A 10040-nucleotide genomic window follows, 5' to 3' on the forward strand; every position below is an offset into this window, starting at 1 on the left:
CCCTGGAGCCCTGGTTAGAACAGGCTCAAAAAGTTGATAGAATCTTATTTGTAGATGGAGAAAAAACAAGCCCTTGGTTGTATGATGGTAAAGTAGGATAGGATGATATTTATTCACGTAAGAGTTCGAGGAAGTGTATGTTCATTAAACATGCAATACGGGGTGGCCCAAAAGTAGGTACACAGTACCTGATCTGCTCACTGTATTTCATATCATTTCTTATTGTTATCCAACAGATGGACTTAGTTTCTTTAATACTTGTTCTTAATATCTTTTTACTTATGCCTTAAGCCCCGAACAGCCGAAGCAAATAAACTCATAAGCTAGAACATTACTTGATCAATGCATGGGTGCATACCTACTTTTGGGCCACCCTGTATTCATTCGTTACTGCAACCAGAACTTTCCATGAAACTGTTGACCATATACGTATTAGATTACATGCTTATTGATATCATGTATTGCTCTAATTATTTTATAAGGAGTGACATATGGTAAAGAGTAATATATACGAGCAGGAACTACGCAGGGGTGGCTCATGGGAACCGGACCCCACCTAAAATCCCGACTTTTCTGTAAATTTAATTTAATTTTACTGTGATTTTATAAATTTTAATACAATTTATCCTCATATTAAATTTGGATCCCCTCGAAATAAATTCCTGCATACGTATCTGGCAACGAGTGATACATACGAATCTTCAACCAGCTTTATTTCTGGCTTTTTACACCAGAGTTCCCTTCTTCTTCACTCGAGTAGTTTTCCAAATTGTTTCATAATGCTGGATTAATTTCTGCTCCCATCGAAAATCGAACGAAGAATCTCAAGCAAAAAAGTCGCGTACACTTACTATTAGGCTCAAAGGTTTTGGTATTATTTGATTTATTGAAGTGTAACGCATCTTTTGAAGCTTAACGTAACACCAGGAACGTGAAATTCAATCTTTAAGTTTTACGTACCACGATTATGCTGGTTACACTAAAGGAGACGATGATGATAAGCAGCGCCGTAACTTAGATTTTTCTGGGGGGGGGGGGGGGCAAGCATTGACACGCGTATTTGGGTCCCCTAGAAAAAGTTGCTTTTTTAATTCTTAGGCCCCCTGTTTCCATCTTTCTCTTACTCTTTACGGCCCCCCCGGAGCCTGTGGGTCCTCCGCATGACAAGGTTTGCAGGGCCGTTAGTTACTCCTCTGGGCCCGTTCCATACATGGCAAATTAATTAAGGGGACAATATTGACAAATTAATTAAGGAGACAATCTCAAAGTCATACGAATAAATATTATTTCTAGGGCCCCTAATAGTAGATACTTTTTACTGAAATGGACCCACGACTCATTTTTATTTTATTTACCTTTTGTGTGCTGTTCTGTTTATGTATTGTTGTGAACCTGTTTGATGCTTCATTTACAATTTCATGTTTGTATCGTATATAGAGTAAGAAAATTTTGTCTTAAAATGCCCTCCCCCCTCGAACGGGAGCTTCCCTGGGAGGGCAGTTGCCCCCTTGCCCCCCAGAAGTTACGGCCCTGATACGCACACGGTATTTGTCCACCACAAAGCTCAATTGGTGTAAACTGGGATCGAACCAAGGACCCTATGCACTAGAGATGAACACTAGCACTGAGCCACCGTGGCTCAGCACCAAGAACGTATGATATAGTTCCTCTGGTCACTGTGGGGGAAAGCACATACACCACAAATCACTTGGTCATAAAGTATGCACAATGTGATAATACTGCGAATATAAAATATACAGTTCCTATATAACATAACATGTCCAACATACTCCGTACCGTATCTGACTCGGGGCATTCAGGCGTGGAGTTAAAACTTCAGGAATAATGAAAATAGCTATTGGATTTCTTTTGGATTCCAATGAAATGTGTGTGTCACGGGATAGTATTTGGATGCCCAAAATTCGTTCTTTCATTATCCCTTAAATACACGGTGTAGAACAGAAATGTTCCACAGGAAATCCTGTTTCCGGGATATAAACTAAGATTTGGATTTCCATAGAATGTCCGCGAGACTTTCATTGACAAAAATGAGTCGTCCCAAGAACATTCCAGTATTTGGAACTGATGATTCTTGAACGTCCAAGGGATATCTCTGTGGTACATGGGTTTACTTAAAAACTAATCCCTAATTTATATTTTAAGAAGACGCAACAACACATACCGGATTTTATTTTATTAAGTAATTTCTCCTTAAGTGAACGATATTGCATAAGAGTGTTTGCAGGAATATGCTTTAGACCAAAATGATCCCATATCAGTAACAGTGGCGGATCAGGGCCAGGGCTGCGGGGGGCTAGTTTTTTGCCAATTTTTTCAGTGACAAAATAATTTAAGCTATTATTTATATATGCTTGAAAGTTTATATATACCTATCATAGTCTGGGTACTGGCTGCCCCCCATTTTTATCTTCTAGATCCGCCACTGATCAGTAAAAAACGCATTTTGAGCAAAAACTGCACATAGCGTTACGTTATGTCAATCCATAATCTATTCAAATCAAGATTGATTTTACTCATCTTTTAAGATCCATCTGTATGTTGAATTCTTCATGATCTCTCCAAAGGTCTATTAGAGATAGAGCCCTCATCTCTACTGCCAGGAGTTCCTGGTTTGTTCCCAGGCCAAGTGAGTTAGTAATGGATAAAATTGAGTTCACGACTTTTCTCCTAATCATGCACCTTCAATAACAATCCGTAGTCACAGAAGTGTACAGTTGAAAGTAATATATTCTAGTATAATACATTAAAATATACATAACAGATACATCACAATGTGATGGATTCTACACTTGTTGCAATTAAATACGAAATATTAAACCTATTTCTACCTAGGTATGATTCAATTTTCTTTTCTAACGAATTCTTTCATAGCTTTCTGAATTTTCATTCGCTTATATTCTTGCAAGGTAAATTACATTTTAGTATCTCATAACTTTCCACCTTCTATAATAACTGTCAGCAAGTTTACGGACCATCTAGCACAGAAAGCTCCCATTTCTTTTTCAATATACTATTTTTAGTTCTTATTTCGCAGCCATGTATAGAACAATTTTTAGAAACTGAAACCAGACAAGTATTACCATAAAATTGAAAATCTCAACATCTTAAGATAAATGTAAACTGGAATCAACTTAACTAGAGATCATCAGCATATAATGTTTTTTTTTTTTAACCATATTATTTTCTTGCATCTTTTGTACCATATTTGATGCCAGTGTTTCCAACTTATACTTTAAACAAGACAATATTTCACGCCGACGTCTTCATGTTATCAAATGGGTATTTAACCTTATTTTTCCCTTATTTAAAGAATTGGTTTCCATAATTAGTTGAATTGATCCTAACAGGTTGATAATTGCAAAAATGGAGTTTCTAAGAAAAGCAATTTGCCGTCATTTATTCAACGAAGATTGAAATATATGTTGGTCAACCAACAATTTGCCGCCATTTGTCCAATGTAGATTAAAATTCATGATGACCAACCGAGAATTTGCTGTCATTTACCCATCATAGATTAAAGTATATGATGGAAAGCAACAATTTGCTCTGTCGTTTATCCAACGTAGATTAAAGTATATGTTGGACAACCAACAATTTTCTGTCATTTACCCAACGTAGATTAAAGTGTATGTTGGCCAGCCAACAATTTTCTGTCAGTTAGCTATTCAATGTAGATTAAAGTGTATGTTGAAACCAACCACCAATTTGCCGTCATTTATCCAACAAAGATTAAAGTATATGATAGCCAATCAACAATTTCCTGTCATATATGCAACGTAGATTAAAGTGTATAATGGTCAACGTACATTTGCCGTCATTTATCCAACAGTTCCGACCTGATGCTCTAAGTTGCAGTCTTACTCCTTTCATACAAATCTCTTACATTTGTAATTAAATCGTTGGTAAATTCTCGGCAAAGCGACCAATTACAACGTAGGCACAATTTGGGCAGTCACTTATCTACCGTCAGTCAGTCTATTTCCACAATAGTTACGAATTGTTACACTTAGCAGCGCTTAGCTAAACTTTCTTAGCCCTTAGGCTGGCCGAATATTGACCACAGGACAGGACACTCGAAACGAGGTTCAGTACTGTGAGCAGTGCAACAAAAAAACTCATAAACGCATATTTAGTACTCGAGAACATGGCACACAAAGGTCTTTCCAACGTTGTGACTGCACATACAGTTAATGCAATCAGGTATTTCTCCTTTCCTCCCTTCCAGAGATGATGTGAATGAAAACTTGACCCATGACCGACTAACCCACCACCCATCGTGACCCACGACCCATTCTGACTCACCATCCACCAAACCCCATCGTTGTCAACTTTGACCGATAATCCAGGCCCTCCTCTTCACTGATTCAAGAGTTCACATTTGTAATGGAACAAGATTGTGTAAATATTACTATTAGGAGTTTGAATTTCTACTGTCAACCGCTCAAACACCGCTCTGTTACAGTACCGGTAGATCTGACCTTTACAATATAAAATGGTAAAGCGTTTGTCATGGGCCATATCATTATGAATTTCAGTTTAATTATCATATATAATTATTTCCTTGTTAAATTACAGATATAATTCAGTGAAAAATAGGACGGAATTTGGAAGTCTCAAATTAAGGTAAAGCATGCCAACGTAGAGAAAAAAAGTAAAATTCAACTCTGTTCCGAAAGCCAAGTAGTAAGTCCTATTGCTATCATTAAATTTACAAATATCAATATCCAAAAGTGCTTGAAGTTCTTTTTTCATTTAGATATACTCATCTCAGGTAAGTAAATAGAAACAAATAAAAAGGAAGAAAAATGTAGTAAAGTGTAGACAAAGACACGTGCAGAAGATGCTGTCTACAATGCAGTGAACAGAGTGCGTCGGGAGGTCGTAGTGGGTTACGGTGAATAATGGATCGAAGTGGAATCCATTCTGTTGATCCACGACTTACTCGCAAAACTTGACCAACGACCCATTTACCCACTCCATCTCTGTCCTTTCCTCTACTTGGCTTGGCTGGGCTTCTTTTGATCAATATACGCCCAGCCTTATGGGCAAATCAGCCCAAGAAACTTGGAAGAAAAAGAAAAACGAATAGTTGAGAAAACAAAAACTAGCTTCGAAACAAAGAGCGCGGTACTAAAGCACACAATTGCTTTCGAATTATTACCGGGAGTCTGGAGGGAATGTTATGCTAACTGATACACGCCCTCCCGCTTGTCTAGAGCTAGAATGGGCACCTTTGTGCATGGGTTCCGAGTCCGGTTCCTGGTAAGAGAGCCTTGAAATATGAACCCACGTATTACAGGGTTCAGATGCCTCTTTAAACTGTAGAGCCACGTTTCATATAGTCTCGATGCTGAAAAAGACATTAAACTGCTGTGAATAACAACTGCAAAGTACGATGTTTTGTTGAAAGTTGATTACCACACATTACTGTCTTATCTTATAGGAAGTGTGTGAGAAGAATGTGATAATGTTTTGTTTTTAATTGAAATGAAATAGAACATATGTAATTCTTAAAATACAGTGTATACTTAATACCTTACAGCACTGGTTTTCAATCTTTTGATACTTGTGAACCGGCAAAAGACAAGGGAAAATGTTGGGACTGACAATATACAGTAGAAAGTTCCACACTCCATTTAAATATTTCAAAAATAGTATATTTTGTTAACATTATTTGTGGTTGGAATAATGAATTTAAAAATTACTATTCTGAGAGTCACAACTGCATTTTACTTTTCGAGTTGAAGGTTTACAGTCATAGAATTATTTGTCTTCCCTAAAATGTCATTTGTATTGACCCAATGGGGAATTTTCTGTCGTTTATTTGCAAAAATCTGATCAATTCATGCATCTGATGTTGAAAGTGCAAAACGTATAGCGTCTTCATATGTCAATTAGTTCCTTTATATTGCTTCAATTGCACAGATAACATAAAAGAATAAATACGTGATTGATAAAGCCAACAATTTGAAAACTTTTCTGCTCAAATCGGGATGTTCTTCACTTAGCGCTAACCAGAAGTGATTAACTAGTTACTTATTTTTGAGTTTTAGTCCTGTTATTACATGAAATTTTAGGAAAGATTCACACAAGCAAGAGAGTTGTTTGATCATTCTATAGAACATTCTGATTCAAATTATATAAATTCACCCAAAATAAAAATTGCGCTCAATCCATCATCCTGGAAAATGGCTGATCTCTGAACGATGCAGGATATTCCAGGTTTGGGTTTAAACATATATAACAGGTACACTGATTGGTTAATTGGTACAAGTTATACATTCTTGGGATTATAATAGGCTTTTAAAGATGTGTAAGAAGTTAGTACCTAGAAGTAGCACTGCGTAGTATTCTGTAGTACTTAGTAAAGGGAAAGTGGCGTGAAATGTTTAAAATTTAATGCTCAAAATTCCCTTTCATTGATTTTTTCGGCTGCAACGTGGCAAAACTGCATGGATACCAAACCTCAAAATTTGAAAAAATACACTAATAAATATTAATGATATCCTGTAAGTAACACATTATTCCAATGGAAACAAAGGGAATAATAATTTGCATTTCTTATAATTATGTTTATCTGAACTGCTTAAGTATGTCTACAAGAATGTTAACAAATAAAATTGTTTTCAGCCTTGCACTTGCAGCTGAAATATATGTTATACATCCTTCAAATCATAATAAAACAGGCATTGAATTGGTGTACGGCTGTTATTTATAGTGTTCAATGTAGGAAATTTTTTTAGAAACTTCATTCTAAAAATTCCCTTTTAAAAAAACTTATCATTGTTAGAGAAAGGCAACACTACACGGAGATATAATCAAAAGATTCTAATTATACATTGATAGACATTAAACATAATTTTATTATGTCAGCTCAACAACAATTAGGATGATCAAAGTAATCGAGTCGACACTATACCGTAATTTAAGAAAGAGAAACTGAATTTACTATGAAGATGGATTTAGTTCATTCTCGATTTTTATTTCAAAAGCTTCGAAGATTTTGTGTTACATTTGGAGCCAATTGATACATTTTTAGTTTGGAAGTTGAACTAATCAGACAATTTAGTACTGATGCCAATGCTCAGGTAGTTGGACGATGCCTGTACGAAAAAAAAACACTCAGTGATTTGGATGCATAGATTTTATCAATGAAATTTTGAACTTATCACTGTTTTCGAAGAACGTGCCACAATGTGTACTCGACAGAAACCGGAAAAGATGGTAATCTGTAGGAGCCATGTGTAGGGAATATGCCTTATGAGAAAGAACCATATATTCAAGCTGCTGAATGTCAACGGTTGTCATGTCTGTCACATGTGGTCTAGCTTGTCCGTGTGAATGATGATGGATGGATGAATATTCGACCTTTTTCTTCATCCATGTTGGAACTGATCACAGTATACGAGTATGATTATGGCGTAGGAGTTAAGGAGTTACATTGTGGACAACCCGTTCCATGTCGCACCAGACACAGAACATTATCTTCTTGGGATACAAATCCTGTTTGAGACGTGGTGTTTTCGTTTTTGTTTGGGCTGGCCATTTTTTCCATTGCTTAAAATTCACGTGCATGCATCATTTCTTATCTCTGATAACAATAATGAAAGAAAAGGTTGTTGTTGGCAACAGTATTCACGATAGCGGATAAGCAAAGAATCACATAACTTATGACATCACATACGTTGGATATTTTCTACTTCACGCGAATCCAGTTTTTGAACTTTTCCCATACGTTGAAGGTGTCGCACAACAATTGTGTCTACTGCCCATCTCCATGGGTAATTCTCAAGTGCTTTGATATGGATTACAGTAGATTAAGTTTTTTAAGTATTCCCCTGAAAATGGAATGGGCAACCAGAAGGTGGAGAATCGCTCAGGTCCAAATTTTCACTTCGGAACCTGTCAAACTATTTTCGAGTGGTCCTTTTAGCAATAGCGTACTTTCCATACACTGCACAGATTTGTCTGGGCACCTCTACGGTACTAGAACCTATGTTTAACTCGTACAGGAGAACATGTTAAAAATAACCTTATATTCAATTTGACACTTCATACTTCAGACCTTGGAAAACAAAAATTGATTAGCCTCAGCAAAAACAAATAGTGCTACACACTAGTGATAACATAACTACAGCTAGCATATTCTACACCACAACACTGTCTTCATCACTGACATCTGGCAAAAGATTCCTAAAACTGAAACGCACAATTTAATGAATCAACCCAACTACCGCTTTCTATATTTATCACATGATAAATGTGGAACAAAAAGTACGTAAATTTATAGTATTACAAGTTGTTTATGAAACCAATCTTAATTCCGTTAAATGTTGACGAACTATGGGCAGTAACCTGATTGGTTAATATCATTGATTTTGAAAACATTATCAAAGGTTTCTGTAAGATTGTCACAAGATAATACTTGCATGTGGCACGCATTGGTAAACAAGTTGTTCCCGAATTTATATATGTATTCACAATATTTGTTCGAGAATGATGTTTTGCATGCACATAACACTAGTTTGAACAGTTCGAGTGGTGCAAGTTGCTTCAAAGCAATAACGGGAACTAGAAAGTTATTCTTTTGTCACCCGTTCTTATAATACTGGGTCCAGTGTATTCATCCAATTTGGCAGTTGCAAATAGACTTGGTATGAGTGATGTGAAGCAGCATCACTGCTAGAAGGAAGCACAGTTCGACATATACGCTGTTTGACAAATAAATTACAGTACTTATAATACATCAACTCATCGAGGTTCCCGCTTTTCTTGTATCCACACTAGTGAAGTAGGAATTGTTCTCCTGGTGAATCAATTTCAACTTTCGAAGCTGGAGCAAGATTGAAATTTTTTGGAGTCAACCGACGTTCAGAATCTTTCTGAAGAATATTAGATCTTCTATTTTTGCCTTCGATAGAGAGGCCTGAAGCAAGTCGGCAGCCAGCTCAAAATGTGGGGCCCGGTAGAAGTTAGGGGGCCCCGACCCAATCATATTATCGCTCATCACCATATCATAGTTCATTTGTAAGCCTACCGTAAAAAGTTTAGAGGGACCAGTAAAAATTTAGGGGCGGCAATCCCTAGACCTTCCTTGGATACGGGCCTGGCCTGAAGAGCCTCTATAGAGGTATCACATCCAGAAACACCATGAACAGAAAGAAGAACATTACAGATCTCACCCAGAAGAACCTTTGTAATGAACAATGTGTTTTTTCATACTTTAAAGCTGGCCTGGAGAAATATATTTTGTCAGATAGAATTTACTTTGCAATGAAAAGAGTAATCAGATCAATATCCTGCCGAATTACAACAGTCGGCCCAGTGCTTTATCTATGACTATTGTTACGAGACTACACGTCGAAGGTCCTTGGTTCGATTCCATCGATGGACTTTTGGATTCACGACATCTACTTTTCTGGATTATTTTATTTTTTCTTTCTTCGGAAACTTCAGTTATGCAGTCTCAAGCTTCCTGGAAGCATTTGTGTAGACAGTGACAATGAGGCTATATACATCAGGTTTGGCTTGATAAATATTTATGTTTTATTGGAAGTGACTTGATATAATAGCTACGAATTGCCTTTTGTTCCAGCTGCTAGTAAACCAACTTGTGTAGTTGTTGTTGGAATGTTCATTTGCCGTTCACAACTCTTTATGGTGGAATTGGTTGGATATTCATCAAGTGTGATCATATATTCTTCCATAATGCGATTTTATGCAGGAAAAATAGTTTTTAAAAAATATTCTCATAAGTTGCAGGTCGGTACCATGCCACACAGTGAAGCAAGTGACATAAACACAGTTTGCAATATCTTATCTAGTACGAAAACAAGCGTAGCCAACATACCTTAAATAGAGGTGCCACCTTGACCACTATACTGTCGTACAACTTTGTTAGCTATTACCACCAGCGACAACCCCTGAAATCTTATGCACTATAGTGTCCTGAATACAATTCCATTTGGGTCTGGAATTTCTAACTGAAGTCCGATTTTCATGCGGTTTGTGGCAAATGA

This window comes from Thermobia domestica, chromosome 16, assembly GCF_964235325.1.
Source record: "Thermobia domestica chromosome 16, izTheDome1.hap1.1, whole genome shotgun sequence".
Taxonomy (NCBI): domain Eukaryota; kingdom Metazoa; phylum Arthropoda; class Insecta; order Zygentoma; family Lepismatidae; genus Thermobia; species Thermobia domestica.